Raw genomic sequence first — 15923 nt, 5'->3', positions numbered from 1 at the left:
ACTGGGCGTGGTGGCATGCACCTGTAGTCCCAGCTACTTGGGAGGCTGAGGCAAGAGAACTGCTTGAACCTGGGAGGCGGAGCTTGCAGTGAACTGAGATTGTGCCACTGCACTCCAGCCTGGTGACAGAGCGAGACTCTGTCTCAAAAAAACAAAACAAAACAAAACAAACAAACAAACAAAAGTAGTCATTTCCTTTCCATCTCAGAAGAGTCATCTAATCCAGTGTAGTCTATATAGTAGTTACTCAATAATGTGAATGTCAATGATGGCTGCGAGGAGTTTCCAAGTAGAAGAAGAGTGGCTCAAATTTTCTGTTATTTGCCTCACTTTCTACAGCCACATTCTGTTAATTTCACCCTAATGGCCCTCATCCTGGAACCATAATCTACCCTTAGAAATACACACTCACCAGGCCGGGCGCGGTGGCTCACACCTGTAATCCCAGCACTTTGGGAGGATGAGGCGGGCCGATCACAAGGTCAGGAGACTGAAACCATTCTGGCTAACACGGTGAAACCCTGTCTCCACTAAAAATACAAAAAATTATCTGGGCGTGGTGGCGGGCACCTGTAGTCCTAGCTAGTCCAGAGGCTGAGGCAGGAGAATGGCGTGAACCCAGAGGCAGAGCTTGCAGTGAGCCGAGATCACGCCACTGCACTCCAGCCTGGGCGACAGCGCAAGACTCCATCTCAAAAAAAAAAAAAAAAAAAAAAAAAGAAATATACACTCATCAAACAGGACAATGGTTTCCCAGCAATCCTAGTTATGGTTAAATTATTCTCAACGTTTCCTTTTCCAAAAAATGCTGCATTTCCTCTCGATTCCACCCACATAATATGACTCCTCAACTTACACAAAGCCATGCATTATTTCTATTTTTTTCTTCTCAGAAACATTAGTCATCTTCAAGACTTCCTCTTCCAAGCTTCCCGTCATATGCATAGTTGCCCAAACCTGAAGCCTTTGTTGTCATCTTCCAATCTTCTTTCTCTCCCAGCTTCACTTCTTCTCTCAACCGAATCAATCCCATTTCATCCCCTCCTTTGTACTAAGACTCAGACTGTTTGAGTTCAGACACTCATTACTCCTTCCTGGCGTTAACACAATGTCTTCATATCACTCACTAGAGGTGAAGATACCATCCTAAAGATTACCTCTGTCCTTTCTTTGCTCTTGCTTTTTCAGTGATGCCTTCAGAGACATATTTCTTCTTTCCTTTTTTTTTTTTGGCAGGGCGTGTTATAGCAGCAATACGATAGAAACATTTTTCAAAGGATGTGCCAAGGAACAGTTACATCCGGGCTTGTTAATTATTATTTGTAAAAGCAATTTATAGGCTTAAATAACTGGGGAATATTGAGTTAAACAAACATGATATGGTTTCTTCGCTTAAGATTTTCGGGCCGGGTGTGGTGGCTCATGCTTGTAATCTCAGCACTTTGGGAAGCTGAGGAGGGAGGATCACCTGAGGTCAGGAGTTTGAGACCAGCCTGGCCAACATAGTGAAACCCCGTCTCCACTACAAATACAAAATTTAGCCGGGCATGTTGGCAGAAGCCTGTAATCCAGGCTACTCAGGTGGCTGAGGCAGGAGAATCGCTTGAACCTGGGAGGCAGAGGTTGCAGTGAGCCAAGATTGTGCCACTGCACTCCAGCTCGGGTGACAGAACGAGACTTCATCTCAAAAAAAAAAAAAAAAACTTTCAAAGCCTATAACATGATACTTATTATGAATTGCTAAGGGAATATGCGCTCCAACCTATTATTCAAGTATTATCTCATTGTATATTCTAAACAAAATATAAATTCTATTATACTTTTAGCCTCAGTGAGGAAAATCAAAAAAGCAGTTTGGAAGGTTAGTTTCCAGAATTTAAGATACAAGTATTCAATTGCAAAGGCTTTGTATTCTAAAATTTCTTTAGAACAGGAAATTAATAAATGAGATATGTGGATGGGATTTCTTTGCAGCCCAGAAGAAATTCAGAAGGAGCCATTGGGCAAAAACACCTTTAAATGTCTGAGCCTCCAGGCTCTGACAGAGAGAAGAAGATTAGTTTCAAACCTACTTATTATATCACAATTATGCAATCCAATGGATACTTTTCAGTGCTTGCCTTACTTGTGTCCCTGTGGTCTTTTTGTCTTGGAATTCTTTCCTCTGTCAACTTCCATTACCCCATCCTACTATTTTTCCTTCTACTTTTGAGACTGCTCTTTCTCAGCTTCCTTTCTGTATTTTTTTACATAGTAATATCCCTAAAGAGTCCTTCTTACTCTGGTTCCTCTTATCATTCTCTGTACTCTCCTTCAACTGTACTACTTGTCCTGATAATTCAACTGCCCACCAAATATCTCTGCAAAAGCCGCACATCCACTGTGAACTCAATGTGTACAAACCTAAACTCACCACTCACCCTAAACCACTAAATTCTCTAGATTCCAAATCAGAAGAGTCTCTTGTCTCCTCCATTTTAGTAAATGACACCACCAGCCCTCTATAGCTTTTTAGGTGTGGGAATATGATGAGGTTTCTTTTCAAATAGCCTGATCAATCCTTTATTCTTTAATTCATGGTACCCCCCACCCATTTTTTCTTTTTCTTTTTTCTTCCTTTCTGCCTTTGTTACATACCCAGAAACACCAAAGTACCGGGCGTTATCAGTACCAGCTCACATTCCTTTCCTTATTTGGAAAGAAGACTAGCTCTCTAGCTCATTGCAGACACCCCTACTCCTTTCCCCTGTCTCCCTTATATGCCCACCTTATCTAAAAAAGGTTCAAATGTTTAGCCAACTGGGACTAGTTTAGATTGTAGGGCCCGACCCCGGCCAATGGGGAAAGGGTACAGGGTCAGGACTTGCACTAGGAATAAAGGCTCTCATGCCCCTTTGTTCAGGTGTGCTCTCATGGTGACCGGCCAAGGAGAAGCACCCTTCTGCGCAAAAGTAAAATTGCTTGGCTAAGAATCCTTTGTTTGAGTGTTCAATTTCTTTAGGATTTTGGGCATTATTCTCAACAATTCTGGTGCCCAAATTCTGGGGCTCAAATACTCTCCTTTGGGAAGGGGGTCTTTGGTCACCTCACCCAGGGGTCCCACTGTCTTGTTATGGTGGCCAGAGGGTGAGGGGGATCAGGGCCCACCCATTGTGATGAATAAATCTGGGTTCTCAGCAAAGCAGGGAGGAGAGGCTTGCAAGACCGTGGCAATAAGAGGACCAGGTAATTCTTGTGCATGGAAAAAGGTAGGAGACTTCACAAAGGTGACAAAGTATTTCCTTGGTGGTCAGGATAATTTGGAGTTTGACAGTGTGTGAATGGGGCTAAGCATTATGGTTGTGTGGAGTGAGTGAGTCTTCTCTGCGGTTTCGTGTTGCCATCTATCGACTAGGGGCAGGAAGAGTCACAGTAGACAAAGAGAAAGAAGGGTACAAGGAGCCTCCAGAGGGGTGAGCTATAGGATATGCAGGAAACCCTTAACGGGAGAGGCTAAGCCTCCAGAAAGGGCGGAGGTAAGACACCTCCAACACAACAGGTTGAACCTCCTCTTAAAGTCTCATTGAGCCTCTAGAAAGAGGGGGGTAGACACCTCTAACAGGAGAGGTTACAGCCCCCCCCCCCATAACCCCTAAGATGGGGAATGTTTCATGTAAGACAGGAAAACTAAAGAGTCAAGAGAGCAATGAAATTCCTTCTGATAGCCCCTTGGGGCTTATGCTAAAGTATTGGAAAGATAATGAGAGGACCAAGTATAAACGAAAACAGCAGATGATAAAATATTTTTGTTTTATTTGGGCTCGAGAACCCATCCTGAAACCCTCAGTTTTCTGGCCAAAATTTGGGTCAAATGAGGAGCGGATTTGTCAGCTCTTAATTGAGCATGTTAATGATAAGAGCCCTGTTTCCCAGGAAGAAATTGATTACACCCTCTATTGGTGGCAGGGACCTGTCCTCCTTTACCCTTTAGACTCCGGAGGGAGAAAGCCAGAAGCCAACCCCTCTGGCAGGGAAAGAGTTCCCATGTCTAGACAACCCACACCCACTAACACGTGGGACCCTCTAGATCACCTTCCTCCATTCAGTGCCCCCATCCCACTCCTCCAGTTCCTGTTTCAGGTCCCTCCCCTGCTTGTGTCACTCTTCCAGCTGCCCCCAATCCCGCCCCTCCGGTTTCCGTTTCAGGTCCCTCCCCTGCTTGCGTCACTCTTCTGGCCGCCCCTGATCCCGCCCCTCTGGTTCCCATTTCCGTTTCAGGTCCCTCCCCTGTTTGCATCATTCTTCTGGTTGCCCCCAGTCCCGCCCCTCCAGCTCCCGTTTCCATTTCAGGTCCCTCCCCTGCTTGTGTCACTCTTCCAGTTGTCCCCGATTCCGTCCCTCTGGCTGCGGTTTCGGGTTACTGCCCAGCTGTTTCAGGCCACTCCCTCACCTGTGTCACTTGCCCGTGTTCCATTCCCCCAGCTGCTGCTGCAGATCCCTCCCCAACCTGTGGTTTCTATACTCATATACTCATATTGCTTCTCCTCCCTATAATCCTCACTTTGCAGAATTACCATCTTGTGAGCCTGCCCCCCTCCTCAACAAAACTATTAAGTATCCCTCTTTAAAGGGGCTTCAAAGAGCCAGATCCAACTTTCTTTCCTCTAAGGGTGGTACCACAAGGACTGGGGGTGGCTATTGGCTTTGTAAACTCTCCCTTGACCAGTTCAGAAGTCCAGAATTTTAAAAAGGAGCTTAAGCCATTATTGGATGACCCTTATGGAGTAGCAGATCAAATTGATCAATTTCTAGGGCCTCAGATATGCACTGGGCTGAGTTGATGTCCATTTTGGGTGTCCTCTTTTCAGGGAAAGAACGAAGTACGATTCGGAGGGCTGCTATGGTGGTTTGGGAATGTGAGCACCCTTCTGGTCAAAATGTTCCTCCTGCAGACCATAAATTTCCCACCCGAGACCCCCAGTGGGACAATAACAATGCAAATCACTGGGAAAACGTGCAGGACCTAAGGAAGATGATAATAAAAGGAATTCGAGAATCAGTACCCCGAACTCAAAATCTTTCTAAAGCATTTGATATTTAACAGGAAAAAGATGAGGGACCTGCTAGATTCTTAAATAGATTGAGGGAGCAAGTGAGACAATATGCAGGCCTTGATTTGGAAAACCCCCTTGGACAAGGAATGTTAAAACCTCACTTTGTTACTAAAAGTTGGCCAAACATTTCAAGAAAATTACGAAAGATAGAAAGTTGGGAGGACCAGCCTCTGAGTGAACTGCTCAGGGAGGCTCAAAAAGTATATGTGAGAAGAGATGAGGAAAACAAAAACAAAAACAAAAGACAAAACTCATGTTTTCTGCCTTCCAACAGATGGCTCCAAATCGATATATCTCTAAGCAGGGCTTTCAAGGGGCCAGAGATTATAAGGGGCCTAAACCCTCCTTCAGAGGACCGAAGCCTCCATCTGGAGGGTCAAGGTCCTCATTTAATAAGCCCCCTAAGGGGTATAGGGGAGCAAGGGCTGAGAATGCTAAGACTGAGACGGAAGAAGGACAAGATAGATGCTACAGATGTGGAAGAACAGGCCACTTCAAGAGGGAATGTCCTGAACTAAAGAGAGAGAGAGAAATTTTTACACTCATGACTTCCGAAGAACAATAGGGGAGTCAGGGGCTCTGCCTCTTTTATTTTGAGTCCCACCAGGAGCCCTTGATAAATTTGGAGGTAGGACCTAAACGTGAATTTATCACCTTTTTAGTTGATTCAGGGGCTTCACACTCCTCTGTTTCCCTCCACCTGGTCTTACCTGCTCTTCAGAAGAAGTTTTAGTCAGCGGGGTAAAAGGAGAAGGATTTAAGGCAAAAATTTTTAGAAATCACAGAAGTCAGATATCAAGATCGATTTATTCATATTCAATTTTTATTAATTCCTGAAGTGGGAACTAATCTATTAGGAAGGGACTTAATGGTAAGGCTAGGTACAGGCCTTCGAGTGGGCCCTAAAGGATTCCTCACTTCACTACATTTACTCACTGCTGTAAATGAGAAATATATTCATCCTGATGTCTGGTCAAAGGAAGGAAATAGAGGGAAACTCCAAATCTCTCCAATACTTGTCAAACTAAAAACTCCTGGGGAAATAGTAAGGAGAAAGCAGTACCCCATTCCTTTAGAGGGCAGAGTAGGGCTAAAGCCTGTAATTAAGGGTCTCATTAAAGATGGGCTTCTTGAACCCTGTATGTCTCCCTACAATACCCCAATCATGCCTGTCAAAAAATCAGATGGGTCCTATTGATTAGTGCAAGACCTTAGAGCTATTAATCAAGTAGTCCAGACCACTCACCCCATTGTTCCTAACCCTTACACCATTCTTAGCAAAATTCTATACAATCATCAGTTGTTTACAGTGACGGATTTAATCTGGTATGCCCTTGGCTAAGGATAGCTGAGATATATTTGTTTTTGAGTGGGAAGACCCCCACTCAGGGCTGAGACAACAATATTGATGGACAGTCTTGCCCCAGGGGTTCACAGACTCCCCCAACCTCTTTGGTCAGATCCCAGAACAAGTACTAGAGAAAGTCACAGTCCCTAAGCAAATATGCCTGCTTCAGTACGTAGATGATCTTCTTATATCTGGTAAAGATATAAAGGAAGTAAGTGACTTCTCTACACATATTCTCAATCACTTGCAATGTGAGGGGTTGTGGGTCTCAAAAGGGAAACTTCAGTATGTAGAACCTGAAGTTAAATGCTTAGGTCACCTAATCAGTGCAGGTAAATGAAGAATAGGCCTTGAAAGAGTGGAGGGAATTGTTTCTCTACCCCTGCCTCAAAATAAACAAGAACTCAGGAAATTTTTAGGACTAATTAGATATTGCTGTTTATGGATTGACACATATGCATTAAAAAGTAAACTTCTATATGAGAAACTTGCCCAGTGCAAATCTGATTGTCTCTTGTGGACTTCTGAGGAAATCCAGCAAATTGAGGAATTAAAAGAGATGCTCATAACTGCCCCTATTCTAGCTCTACACTCCCTAGAGTTTTTGTTAACGTAAATAATGGGGTAGCTCTAGGAGTTCTTACCTAAGGGCATGGAGGCAATCGACAGCCCGTGGCCTTCTTGTTAAAGGTCTTAGACCCAGTCACTTTTGAGTGGCCCCAATGTATCCAATGCATCACGGCTACAGCAGTATTAGTTGAAGAAAGTAGGAATTTAACCTTTGGAGGAAAGTTAACAGTAAGCACACCCCACCAAGTTAGAACTATTTTAAATCAGAAAGCAGGAAGGTGGATCACTGACTCAAGGATTTTAAAATATGAGACTATCCTACTGGAAAAAGATGATTTAATATTAACTACTGAAAATTCACTTAATCCAGAGGCCTTTCTGATAGGGGATCCAAACTTAAAAAGAGAGCACGCATGTTTAGATCTGATTGATTACCATACAAAAGTTCGACCAGACTTAGGAGAAACTCCCTTCAAGAGAGGGGGGCACTTATTCATAGATGGCTCCTCCTGCGTAATTGAAGGGAAAAGACATCATGGGTATTCAGTGATTGATGGAGAAACGCTTGAAGAAGTAGAATCAGGAAGACTGCCTAATAATTGGTCTGCCCAGACGTGTGAACTGTTTGCACTCAGCCAAGCTTTAGAACATTTACAAAACCAAGAAAGAACTATCTATACTGACTCTAAGTATGCCTTTGGGGTGGAACACACATTTGGAAAAATTTGGATGGAGAGGAGTCTTACCAATAGTAGAGGCCAAGATTTAGTCCATAGAGAACTAATTGCTTGTGTCCTCTATAATCTCCAATTGCCAGAAGAGATAGCTATTGTACATGTCCCAGGGCATCAGAGGGACTTGTCTTTCACAAGTCGGGGAAATAATCTCGCAGATCAGATAGCAAAGCAAGCTGCCGTTTCTTCTGAAATGCCTGTTTTTCATTTAACTCCATGCCTTCCTTCTCCTACTGCAACCCCCATTTTCGCTTCCATTGAAAAAGAGAAGTTAATAAGAATAGGAGCTAAAGAGAACACAGAAGGGAAATGGATATTATCAGATCAAAGGGAGATGTTGTCAATACCTCTCACGAGGGAGATCTCGTCTCAATTACATCAGGGGACCCATTGGGGACCCCAAGCAATGTATGATGCAGTTCTCCAGGTTTATGGGTATATAGGAATTTACACCCTGGCCAAACAAGTTATAGATAGTTGTTTAATACGTAAAAAAGACTAATAAGCAGATTCTAAGGAAATTGCCCCTTGGAGGAAGGAATCCAGGGCTGAGACCATTTCAAAGTGTTCAGATTGATTATACTGAAATGCCCCCAGCTGGTTGTTTAAAATACTTATTAGTAGTAATAGACCACTTTACCCACTGGGTAGAGGCTATCCCATTCTCAAGTGCAACCACCAATAATGTAGTTTAAGCATTAATTGAAAACATCGTACCCAGATTTGGACTAGTAGAAAATATTGATTCAGATAATGGAACCCATTTCACTGCACATGTCATTAAGAAGTTAGCCCAGGTACTATATATAAATTGGGAATATCATACCCCCTGGCATCCATCCTCCTCAGGAAGGGTAAAGCAGATGAATCAGACTCTAAAAAACCACTTAAGTTAGTTTTAGAACCCGATTGCCATGGACTAAATGTCTTCCTATTGCTTTGTTAAGAATCCAGACTGCCCCTTGGAGAGAGATTGGCCTTTCCCCTTATGAAATGCTCTACGGATTGCCCTACTTACACTCTGCTGCTGACATCCCTACATTTGAAACAAAAGATCATTTCCTCAAAATCTATACACTTGGTCTATCCTCTATCTTCTCCTGCCTTAAGACTAAAGGCCTCCTAGCACAGGCGCCACCCCTGGAGTTTCCAGCACATCAACATCAGCCTGGAGACTATGTCCTCATCAAAGGGTGGAAGGAAGGGAAACTCGAACCAGCTTGGGAAGGACCCTACCTAGTGCTCCTAATTACTGAGACTACAGTCCGGACAGTGGAAAGAGGATGGACTTATCACACTCAAGTCAAAAAGACGCTGCCACCTTCAGAATCATGCACTGTCACTCCAGGGCTCACCCCCACCAAACTAACTCTAAAAAGAGATTACTAATCACTTACTTATTTTCTTTTCAACAGAAGGTCATCTTGTCATCAATGGTAACTCAGGCTAACCAACCTTTAACCCTTCTGTTTGACGTCTGTTCAGTCATCCCATGCGGAGATGAGCAAGCTCAAAGGAAGGTATCCCATGGTGATAAGTATCTATGTCCATACTGCAAAGAGTCAACCAAGTATAAGTATGGAACTTCAAAACGTCCCTGTAGTGACTGGGCAGACGTTTAGTGGACCACCAAGTACAAAGGGTGGACAGCCAGGCCGCCTGCTTCAAATAGGTTACGGGGACTAAGACAAAAACTCCAACTAGTCCGTGGCCACACCCCACCAAATTGTAAGCTGTTGCACTGTTACCCCTTGTTGCTGATTATAAATCATCCCTGGACAATAGCCCAAGAACCCTCTGTATTTGAACGGTATGGGTTAGAAGCAGATGTTTCTGGATAAGGCCCTATAGGAATCTTCTCCCTAAGGTTAGTTAAACCACTGGTTAACAATAATAAAGGAATTCAGGCCCAGAGTCCAGGAGACATGTGGAACCCAACGCTCTCCCCAGGTATAGCGAGTCCAACGTCCTCCTCACATCTCCAAAATGACCCAACCAAGGTAACAGTTGTGGAGGTAGAAAACTTAAGGCAAACTATAGCTCTAGAAACAGGATATCAAGATACAAATGCTTGGCTGGAAACGATTAAATATTCCGTCCGCACTTCAAACAAAAGTGAATGTTACGCTTGTGTGCACAGTAAGACCAGAAGCCCAGATTGTCCCCGTTCCGCTTAGATGGTCTTCCAGCTGACCGGGCATGAGCTGCATGGTAGCTCTCTTCCAGAACCCCTCAGCCTGGGGCAATAAATCATGCCAAGCTCTTTCTCTGCTGTTCCCTGAAGTGCGACACCATGTGGGTCTGCCCCCGAGGGCCTTCAGCGTCCATCTCCCAATGCCAATTTTACTTCACGTCTCTCATGACAGGGAGAAAACTTGGCATTCCTGGAAGCCTGAACAAGATGCAGTAAGCTTAAGTCCTTCCAAGAGCTTACCCATCAGTCTGCCCTCAGCCATCCTCGAGAGGATGTGTGGTGGTAGTGTGGTAGACCAATACTGGACACTCTGCCAAGTAACTGGAGCAGAATTTGTGCTTTAATTCAATTGGCCATCCCTTTCACCCTGACATTTCATCAACCAGAAAGGACAGGAACCAAATATCATCAAACAAAAGAGGCCCCCCCATGGGTCCTTCAATTCTCATGTTTATATAGATGCCATTGGGGTCCCCGGAGGAGTGCCAAATGAATTTAAGGCCCAAAATCAAATAACTGCCGGATTTGAATCTATGCTCTTCTGGTGGTTAACTGTAAATAAAAATGTGAATTGGATAAATTACATTTATTACAATCAACAATGATTTATTAATTATACTAGAGATGCTATTAAAGGGATGGCTGAACAACTAGGACCCACCAGTCAAATGGCCTGGGGAAATAGGATAGCATTAGACATGATATTAGCAAAGGAGGGTGGAGTTTGTGTCATGATCGGGACCCAATGCTGTGCTTATATCCCTAATAATACTGCTCCTAGTGGGACCATAACTAAAGCATTACAAGGTCTTACTGCCTTATCAAATGAACTAGCCAAAAACTCTGGACTAAACGATCCCTTCACAAATTTAATGGGAAATTTGTTCGGTAGATGGAAGGGACTTATGTCCTCAATCCTCACGTCTCTGGCCATTGGAATAGGGTTGCTTATTCTTGTAGGATGCTGTATTATACCCTGTGCCCAAGGACTAATATAAAGACTTACTGAAACAGCTCTCACTAAAACCTCTTATGATCCTCCTCCCCCTTATTCAAATGAGCTTTTCCTTCTAGAAGACCAAGTAGAACAACAGAGCCAAATTATGCTAAAAAGATTTGAAGAGAAAAAGTTATAAAAAGAAGAAGGGGAAATCTGTGGGATATGATGAGGTTTCTCTTCAAATAGCCTGATCAATCCTTTATTATTTAATTCATAGTACCCCCCCACCCCTTTTTCCTTTTTCTCCTTTTTTCTTCCTTTCTGCCTTTGTTACATGCCCAGACATGCCACAGTACCAGGCATAATCAGTACCAGCTCACATTCTTTCCCTTATTTGGAAAGAAGACTAGCTCTCTAGCTCCTTGCAGACACCACTTCACCTTTTCCCTCTCTCCCTTACATGCCCACCTAATCTAAAAAAGTGTCAAATGTTTAGTTAACCGGGAATAGTTTAGATTGTACGGCCCAACCCCGACCAATGGGGAAAGGGTACTGCAGCAGGACTTGCACCAGGAATAAAAGCTCTCATGACTCTTTGTTCAGGTGTGTTCTCATGGTGACTGGCCAAGGAGAAGCACCCCTCTGTGCAAAAGTAAAATTGCTTTGCTAAGAATCCTTTGTTTTGAGTGTTCAATTTCCTTAGGATTTTGAGCGTTACTCCCAACACATGACTTCTAAAACTGTTATTTTTTTTCTGTAGTAATAATTCTTTATTTTCATTTGCCTAGTGTGCTGTGCCTTTATTAATTAGTCCCAATTTTTCATGGAGCAGCATAGCTACTGTCAGCAGGAAAAAATGTCTCGAATAATTGGTTCCATTTTGCTCCTAGAGTCTTTAATATTCCTGACTCAATCTGTATCTGTTTCTATCTAGGCTTTCTGTATAACCCTGATTCTTCACTGTCAATCTGGAAAATCTCTACTTTTCTCCTGTAATGGATTCTACATTTCCTATATCCCATGTCTTCTACTTTTTGGGTTTATTTTTGTGAAGAGACTGATGGTTATATACTTAATATTCAATTTTTTCTATTTCTAAGGGGAATCACAATTTATTTGTGGGTGGTAGTGTGTCCAGCCAAAACCTATATTTCTCAGTCCACCTTGCAGATAAATATGGCCCTGTAACATGGTTCTGGTTGCTGTAACATAAGCAGAAGTTTTGGGTGAGGCTTCCTAAAAAAGCTCTTAAGAAGATGGGAGGGGACAGTCTCAGCTGGCATGCACATTGTGTCCTTTACCCTTCCTTTTCTTCTTGCAGGGAATAAAGATGTGAGTCTTCCCATTGAAAGAGAATGTATAAGTCACATGGACTTAATAATTTAGTTCTCTATAATTTAAAATTTCTCACCATAAATTGATAAATTGACATTCTAGTGCATACGTCACTCTATGGACCTATTTAATTAGAGTTTACCTTGAGAGATAAACCCAGTCTTGATATTTTTCAAATTAGTTTTCTTAGACTACAAGATTGAAGACAAGACTATGAGAAATTCTTCACAGCTTGTGAGGCTTTTTAGGAGTTAGACACTACCAGCCTCACCTGGCAACAATCTAAATACAAAAATAAAAATATAAATGAAATACATAATATAAAAATAAAGCTTTTCTTTTGAACTTCAGGGGATTACATATTTGTATTAATAATACATAAAAGCTCCACTGAAGAAAAAATAAAATGTGACTTAGAGGCAACCCATGAGGAGGCGTAAAAGCTTTCTTCTTCACAAGGCTACCCCACGTTGGCTAACGATTTCTTCAACCAATTATATTGTCTCTTGCGGAATTTGAATGTGAGACATACAGAGAAGTACACAAATGGTAGAGAAACACAGAAACAGACAGCAATGCAGAAAACACTATAAAAGTCAAAGCCATCAGGTAGCAAAGTCATGAATAAGCAGAAAATCATGAATAAGTTGAAACAATATCAGGTGGTATGAGTTGTGTGATATCTTCGTGATGATCCATATCTCTTTGAAACCTGCTGAAAATATGTAGATAGTTTCACATTTCTTATTTTCTCATTCACCTTTATAATGTACCACTTAAGATGATCTTAGTGGGCCTATGTACCTTACAACTTTTAATAGTTATTAGCACAAATATATCCCAAATCTATTACCTCATATTCGTGCCCATTTCCCTGCCCAGATTAAGCCTTCATTGTTATTCATATAGATGACTAGAAAAATAATTCATAGCTTCCCAGCTTTCACTTTTCCATCACATAACACAGATCTTATCATGTCACTCTCTCTGTGTTCATGAATAATGCGTATGTGAGAACTGGATGTCATAAAACAGTGAATCATGGAGTTGGCTGTAGAACCATTCCATCTGTGTATGTGCATAGGCCTGAGAGATTGAGAGTTGGAGGAGCCTTATCATACACTTTGAGTAGGGAGGTGAGAACCAGAAAATTAGAGGTAGTTTCATTCACTCCTCTGGCTTCCATCACCTTGTATATGCTGATGACCTCTACTTCAATTTCTCCACCCTCTTCTGACCTTAGATGCATATAGCCAACTGTTTACCCCACATCTCCGCTGGGAGGACTTATAGGCACCTGAATCTCAACATGTCTAAAACAAAGCTCATCAGCTTTCCCTTCCTGTGAGGGTGATTTCATTTCTCTCTTTAGAGACTGGCATCACTATTTGTTCAAGCCAAAAAACCAAGAGTCCTCTCCCTTTTCTTCTCCCTCATTCTTCATTTATAAGAAATCACCAAGTTCTCTTGATTTTACTTCTTTAATGTTTTTTCAATCTGAGCTCTTCTCTCTATTTCACTGAATTACTTTAATCTGATCCATCTCTCTCATGTAGGTAATTCACAGGTCTTTCTCACCTAATCTAGGATCTTCCCAAATGCATTCACTACGCTGCATCCATCCACAGGTGGCTATTTAAGTAAATTATGATACACCTATACAATGTAACACTGAGTAGCCTTTAGAAAGAATGAGGCAGATTTGCATGTGCTGAATATTTGATAAAAATGCAAATAACTGAATAGCATGTATTGTATTATCTTCCTAGGCAAATTTACAAAGTATATGAAATGTTGTTGCTATAGTTTCATTTGTTTGCCCCCCTCCAAATCTCATATTGAATGTTGAAGCCCAGTGTTGGGAGTGGGGTCTAGTGGGAGGTGTTTGGGTCATGGGAGCAGATCCCTCATAAATGTCTTGGTGCCATCCTCTTTGTAATGAGTGAGTTCACACTGTGCTAGTTCCTGCAAGTGCTGGTTGTTAAAAATAGCCTGGCACCTCCCAGCTCTCTCTCTTGCTTCTTCTTCACCATGTGACCTCTGCACACACCAGCTTCACTCTGCCTTCTGCCACAAATGAAGGGGGCCTGAGGCTCTCATCAGAAGCAGATGCTGGTGCCATGGTTCTTGTACGGCCTGCAGAACCATGAGCCAAATAAACCTCTTTTCTTTATAAATTACCAGCTTCAGGGTAATTTATAAAGTCTGTTGTGTTGTTATCACATTACAAACAGACGAAGACAGCTGTCATATGCACATGTAGATGATTTTAATTATTTTTCTAAGGATTCCAAAGAAAATGCCTACAGGGAGAAATACTCAGAGCCTAGAGTGGTTGAGGCAGAGGATGTGGATACTTTCCTTAAAAGGCAGAGGGTGTGGTGACCTTCTGTTATGAAAAATTCTAAACATACACATAAGTAGGGAGAATAGATAATTCCTTTCTTCATGATCACCCAGCTTCAATAATGATTAACTTGTAGTCAATCTTGTTTTGTTTATGTCCTCACTCACTCTACTTCTAGTTCTACTGTTATTATTTTAAAGCAATTTTCATGTGTTACAGAATTTCATTAGTGGAATACTTCAGTATATATCTCTAAGATAATGTTGTCCAACAGGATTCTCTGCAATGATGAAAATATCCTATATATGTACTTTCCAATACTATCTACGAGCCATACATGGCTAATCAAGCACTGGAAATGTGACTGATGTGGCTGAGGAACCAAACTTTTTAAGTTTTTCCTATTTTAATTGACTTAAATCTAAATGTAAACAGTCACGTGTGGCTAGGGGCTACACAACTGGACAGTATAGCTCTTAGATATAAGGATTCTTTTAAAAATTTATAACTAAAATAGACCAGGCCAGGGTGGCTCATACCTGTAATCCTAGAACTTCGGGAGACCCAGGTGGGAGGATCGCTTGAGGTCAGGAGTTCAAGTTTACAGTGAGCTATGATTGCAATGCTGCACTCCAGCCTGGGGAACAGAAAGAGACTCTGTCTAAACAAACAAACAAACAAACAAAACAAAACACAACTGAAATATGTCACATCTAAAAATGAGTACCATTTCCTGAATATCATCAATTTTCAATTGCAGTGCTCAAAATTTTTCAGATATATCATAAATATTTTTTGTTTGCTTTTTTTGTTTTTGAAATGGGTCTTGCTCTGTTGCCTGGGCTATAGTGCAGTGGTATGAGCATGGCTCATTGCAGCCTCAGTGTCCTGAGTAACTGGGACTGCAGGTGCACATCACCATGCCTGGCTTTGTTTTGTTTTATTTTGTAGAGATGAGGTCACTATGTTGCCCAGGCTGGTCTTGAACTCCTGAGCTCAAGTGATCCTCCTGCCTTGGCCTCTCAAAGTGCTGGGGTTACAGGCATGACTCATTGGTCATAATTTTAATAGTTGCTTTGCTTGAAACTAAATCCATACACTTCATTGTTTATTGATATGTTTCTTAAGTTCTTTTAATCTAAAGTTTTGATAAGGATGCATTAATTTTCATTTTATGCCAATCTACATAGTTTGAATTTTTAAACAATTTTAAACCATGAATATATCATTTTTAATCACTAGTGTACCATCAGAGATTGTCTAGGTGGTAGGACTATATGCCAATACTTGTTATTATTAAAGAATGCTTGCCTTTTTTTAAGTACAAATCTTTTAATATAATTTCTGTGCCCTAAAGGGCTC

The 15923-nt window shown here is 41.9% G+C and overlaps 1 long non-coding RNA gene across 1 annotated transcript in view; it reads right to left on the bottom strand.

Moving 5' to 3' along the window:
* The window catches only part of LOC129136015 (uncharacterized), a 37793-nt gene extending 22338 nt beyond the window's left edge, over nucleotides 1-15455 (bottom strand). The window contains exons 1-2 of the long non-coding RNA XR_008537242.2: nucleotides 15289-15455; nucleotides 15101-15198 (exon numbers count right to left, since the gene is read on the bottom strand). This is a non-coding gene — a long non-coding RNA (uncharacterized LOC129136015). The remainder of the gene's footprint in view (nucleotides 1-15100; nucleotides 15199-15288) is intronic.
* Nucleotides 15456-15923: the final 468 nt, after the last annotated feature.

Source organism: Pan troglodytes, chromosome 11 (assembly GCF_028858775.2).
Source record: "Pan troglodytes isolate AG18354 chromosome 11, NHGRI_mPanTro3-v2.0_pri, whole genome shotgun sequence".
In the NCBI taxonomy this organism is placed as follows: Eukaryota; Metazoa; Chordata; class Mammalia; order Primates; family Hominidae; genus Pan; species Pan troglodytes.
This window is presented reverse-complemented; position numbering and strand designations above follow the sequence as displayed.